This window comes from Rhipicephalus sanguineus, chromosome 1 (assembly GCF_013339695.2).
Source record: "Rhipicephalus sanguineus isolate Rsan-2018 chromosome 1, BIME_Rsan_1.4, whole genome shotgun sequence".
In the NCBI taxonomy this organism is placed as follows: Eukaryota; Metazoa; Arthropoda; class Arachnida; order Ixodida; family Ixodidae; genus Rhipicephalus; species Rhipicephalus sanguineus.
The window spans coordinates 143,981,403-143,987,402 of NC_051176.1; positions in this window are offsets into that span (position 1 = coordinate 143,981,403).

Genomic DNA, 6,000 nt, shown 5'->3' on the forward strand with positions numbered 1-6,000 from the left:
AGTGGCGTTCATCCCGTCCCGTCTGTTTTTACTGCGGTATACGTGGCCACATCTCCCGTTACTGCCGTCGCCGCCAGCAGGATGAACGACGAGGTTATGCTGACTTCGAGCGAGACCGGATCCGCAGACCCGATCCTTATTGCCAAGACTCCTATCCGTACACGTCGCACCGGTCTCCGTCTCCTCCAGCGTCCGCGCGTCAACGTCAGGACTCCCGTTCCTCTAGACGACGCTCTCCTTCGCCCTACCGCCGCTCTGCATCACCGCTTCGCCCCATCTCCCGCCTTGTTGACCAGCATTCGGAAAACTAAGGATCGCAGTTTTTGGAGGGAAAACTGCATCCTGTCGACTACCAAAATTACCTCCTGTCCGCCCGGCCAATATGTTGTCAGTGACTATTGAAGGTGTTCCTGTGCAAGCTCTTGTTGATACCGGTGCCGCCACTTCGGTTTTGCGTCGTGACTTGTGCTCGCGGCTCCGTAAAGTAAGAACACCTTACGTAGGACCTGTGTTGCGCGGCGCAAATAACGTACAGATTCAACCCGATGGACAGTGTACGGCTCGTGTCTTCATTGACGGCATACGTCACCACATCGAGATGATTGTGTTGCCCACGTGCATTCATGAACTTATCCTCGGCTGGGACTTCCTACATTCTGCCTCCGCCGTTATATCGTGTAAAGAGAGCGTCGTTCACATCACGGATACAGCGGATGCATCTATATCGGCCCCGTCGCCCTCGATTTTCAACTTGGCTGTCGCTGAAGACTGCGTCCTGCGCCCTGGTCACGAAGTCGTGGTAGCTGTCACATCTAGCCAAGTAGCCGATGGTGACGCACTAGTTGCCCCTTCTGCTCGCTGCACTTCGCGTGGAATTCTCGTCGCCTCGTGTCTTCTCCGGTTGTCCTGTGGCCGCGCCCTTTTGCCTGTCTGCAACACAACTGCAGAATCCATGCTGTTGCCCAAGGGGATGACCGTAGCGACGATAGACGCCTCTCCACTGATCTCCGTCGCAGCACTTTGCCCGTCTTCATCGCCAGTACCAGCTTCAGGTTCGAGTTCTTCCTCTTTGCGAGCAGTGATCGGTTCCGACCTGACATCTGCACAGTCCGAAGCGCTACTGGCGCTTTTAGATAAGCACAAAGCCTGCTTCGACAGCTGTACCACAACACTTAGCCGTACTTCCGTGGCTGTACACCGCATTGAAACCGACGGTTCGGGAATTATACGCCGTCGGCCATATCGTGTTTCGCAGTCGGAAAGGAAAGTAATCGAAGAACAAGTTGAAGACATGCTATCACGAAATATAATACGACCCTCTTCCAGTTCCTGGGCTTCTCCGGTCGTTTTAGTCAAGAAAAAAGATGGCTCCGTTCGTTTCTGCGTTGATTACCGAGGCCTAAATAAGATCACGCGCAAGGACGTGTATCCTATGCCTCGAATTGATTTCAATATATATATATATATATATTATATATATATATATATATATATATATATATATATATATATATATATATATATATATATATATATATATATATATATATATATATATTATATATATATATATATAGAGAGAGAGAGAGAGAGAGAGAGAGAGAAGAGACGATTTTCCGCATCCGCAGCTGGTTCGTTCAATCAAAACTAGATGGCGCCACCGCACCGTGGCCGTCCACATGGCCATCCCCCTGCCGTGGCCTTTGGCAGCGCTGCTCAATATGTCTCCGTCCGCGTCGCGTCGTGTGCTCGGCATTCTCATAGCGCCTGCGCGCGCGCGAGCAAAAGCGAGCAGACGGCAGCGGCGGAAAAGTAAACATGGCGGCACCTGTGGATGCAGTTTCCTTCCGCCTCGAATTTATCACGTCGTTGTCCTGCGCTGTGTGGCCCGTAAGTTCAAAACCTACGCATTTATTTGCTTTATATTCACGTCCTGAAGCTTTGAGAGCAACGTACTCGTCAGTATTTTGCAGTGTTTCGAAGATTCATTATCACATTGTCGGAGACAAGGTTTAGCAGGCATGGCTAAGTAAACACAGCTGATCGCAATAATAAATACAAAGCATACCTGACGCTTTTTCCTCAGCGTGAGCTGACAGAAAGCGATGGGCGATTTTGCCATTCATTCATTGCTGTGAGGACAGTGGGCGAGTAGCAAGCGCGAGTTCAGATCGAAGCGGGCGGTCGCGTCTGCATGGGTGCTACCATGTTGACTTGTAACCCCAGCTACTGGCGGTTGCTAATACAACAATTAAAGGCATACGCCACAACTACGAAGTAGATTAAATATATCGCTTATCGTTGTGGCGTAGTACGTACCAAACAAACGCGAATGTCGCGACGTTATCAAATTTGAGGCGATTACATGTAGAACTATGTTTTGCTGCGCAGGCATGGGACTTGCTTACACCCTGCTGCAACGAGCTTCTGTGGTACGGCCACAGCCGCTTCGCTGTCCCAATGCGTTGGCTGGGGCAACTGGCTGGGGGAAGGCCAGTTAGGATCACGTGATCAAACATGGCAGCGCCCGGGCGCCGCTGCGGAAAATCGTATATATATATATATATATATATATATATATATATATATATATATATATATATATATATATAATATATATATATATATATATATATATATATATATATACATATATATATATATATATATATATATATATATAATATATATATATATATATATATATATATATATATATATATATTAAAGGTGTGCGCCGCCGCCGCCGCCGCTCAATAATTGCGGCGCGCCGCCGTTAGTTTCTTTCTTTTAATTCGAATGGGGAAACTGAAAATAAAATACAGCACTTCGCCGGAGAAGCTCTTCTCGATGTGTCCATGTAATGAACAGTCCATTTCAGCGGCCGCTGAATAGCGGGAGCTCGGCGAGAGATCGTGCCCCCTGTTTCCAGTTCTTGTTCTGCAGCGCCATCATGGCATCACGAAGCTTTCAAACACTCTCGACACATATGATAGGGACGGAATGCGCTTCAATGCAACGAACGCAGCCCTCAGAGATCCGATTTTCGGTGCACATGTCTTCTGATCGTGTTAGCCATCGATTTAGGTTTAATGCGACCGCTCGTGTAACGCAGCTGTAAGGTCGATACGCATTCCCTGCATTGTTCTCAAACATCTGGGACACATTCATATGCAAATTCAGACTTGAAAAGTTCCTGTTTCTGTGCCTTTCGTCCACTCTCTTCTTACGCTAGGAATGTGCTGGCGGGTTCGGTGCGGCGACGTGGTCAAGAGCGAGGTGACATCACGGCTCACCGCTTTTTCGAATCACTGAATGCGCTCTGCCGAAATGGACTGTGGACATCTCCGTTGGATGAACGCATCGAGAATAGCTCCCCAGAAGTTGTAGTGTCTTTTTCTTCTCCAGAAATATCACGAGTATTGCCTGACCTTAACGCTGCCGCGTCCTTCAGCCTTAAAGGGCGACGACCCACCTCGCTGAATAGCATATGCTTGGAGTATTGGACCTAGTACACTGTGCATAAATAAATAAAATAGATAAGTAATATATATATCTCGGTGTGTTGGTACAATTTTTCCTTTCATTCTTACTCGAGTAAATCGATAAATAAATACAGAAGTAAAGAGAATGGCAAACTTAAAATATAGCTGAGCTAGTTGGTAGGTATTCATGTTAAGAAGACATGACGTGGAAACACGGACATAAGAGACAAGTCGAGAGAGTGAACAGCTATCTCTCACGTAGACGACTACTCGCACTTGATTGATAGGTATGGCCTCTTACGCGAATGCGCAGATAAATATTTGTGTCTACCTTCGGTTCCGCCGCTGTGTGATTTTTCAGTTGTTAGCGGCGTTTCTGGTGCCTTGACTACTCTCCTGGGGTGCTATGCAGGATGGCCCGAGTTTGGCGAAACTCGGGATCTTTCCGAGCTCTGGCGACACCCCCTTTTGAACGAGCTAACAGTACGAGAAGGTGAAATCCATCCCTCAGCGCGCGCTCCGTTCCATTGGTTACAATGGAACGTGGCGTCACGTCAAGGGCGGTCGAGAAGGTTGGGTGGTGTCGTCAAACTTCTTTCATTTGTTTGTCATTCCACTGAGTGCAGAAGTGCACCCATGCAAGAAAAGTGGCAGAAAGCTCTACTAACTACATTTTTTATGTGTGCGCGGGCCGTTTGAATTCATTTTCAAGCGTTTAATGTCTGCACTAAGTATCCTTTAGGATAATCAGCACCGTGTCCTCTGAGATTAGTTCCGACCGAGTGCCTTATAACACGGCGGCTAGAGCTAATCGCCGAGGCCGTGTATAATCACCATGGTCGGCCAGTACATTCTAGCGCGTTGCTCGGCCGGCGCGCGCCCTCGTCGTTCTCTTCTTCATCGTCTGCTCGCTCCCAGAGCACGTGCGCCCGGCTGATTAGCTAATTGGCTGGGCGGTATACCTAGCTAAGTCAGGGCGTGCTATGACGAAGCTGATTAGGCCAAATCATGCGAAGGCCGAGCTAACTAAGCCACGTCTTACTAAGACCATGCTAACGAAGTCGTTTGAAGCTGGGAACAAGGTAATTAAGATCATGCTAACACGACGCTAATTAAGAGCACGTAATTAAAACCAAGATAATGAAGACCTTACTCACCGATATCGTGTTAATAAGGGTCGTGCTAATTAGGATTATGCTAATTACAACTGTACTGTTCAGGACCTTGCGAATTAAACCTGGGTAATTAATGCCGTGGTAATTAAGACATTATAAATTAATGTTAACTAACACGCCGCTAATTAGGAGCGTGTTAGTTAGGATCGTGCTCATTAGAATTATGTTAATTACCTCTGTACTATTCACGACCTTGCGAAATAAACCTGAATCATTAATGCCACTCTAATTAAAACATCGACAATTAGTGCTAATTAACACGACGCTAATTAGGAGCGTGTACTTAAAACCAAGATATGAAGACCTTACTTCCTGAAGTCGTGTTAATTAGGATCGTGCTAATTAGTATTATGCTAATTAACTCCGTGCTATTCAGGACCTTGCGAATTAAACCTGGGTAATTAATGTCGTGGTAATTCAAACATTAACAATTAAGAAAGGACATTAAATATCATGTTAGTCAAGACCTTCCTAATCAATAGCACCAATATTGAGACCTAACTGACACGGTCATTACTCCGAAGCAGACCAAGCATACTGAGTAGACGAGCCACATAAAAAGCTGGAAGAAGCTAGGTGATCACAAGCTCCTCCGATGGCTCCAGCCTTCGCACAAGTGGTGCAAGCTGACCAAATTATTTTATATGCAAGAAGCTGCTGAGTAGCGTCCACCGCATTAGACACTTGACAAGCACACCGGCACTATGACAGTCCCGAGTTGAACTGGGGCCTTCTCAGAATCAACGAGTTTGTGCCCGAGTTCGCACGTCAGTCAATTTGACTGACAGACGCCCGCGGCGAAAAGTGGGTCCGCCCACCGCGTTTCCTCTTGCCGAGGAACAGTGCTCACGACGCAACGCCAGCGAGCGGCACGATTCATCTATGAGCCTAATCGCACAGACTATGCACACACGCTCGAAGAACTAAAGGTTATATCATCACGTGGCTACGATGTCTCGCATTCAATGTCACCGCTCTTACGACGTACCACTCACAGCTATGAAGCAAGCGCCCCTGGTGGGATTTTCGGCGAGAACTATTTACTTGCTTACTATTTACTTGTTTGCAGAGGCATTGTTTCTACCGATTCGCTACTACAGAAAAATCTTCAGACGTGTAATGTAAGTATAGCAGTAACCTGTCCGTTTATTTATCTGTAATATTCCAGAGAAGCGAAACGAGCTGCACCAGAGTGCTGCGCGTGCGCCCTTGTTGCCTTCGAGTTGCCTTCGAGAGTGGAAATTTCCATGCTGCAGGTGGAACGAAAGAATTTTCCGAAAGAGGACAAACGCCCACGAACACGCCCGTGGGAGGCGCGATGATCAGCGCGACAATCACGC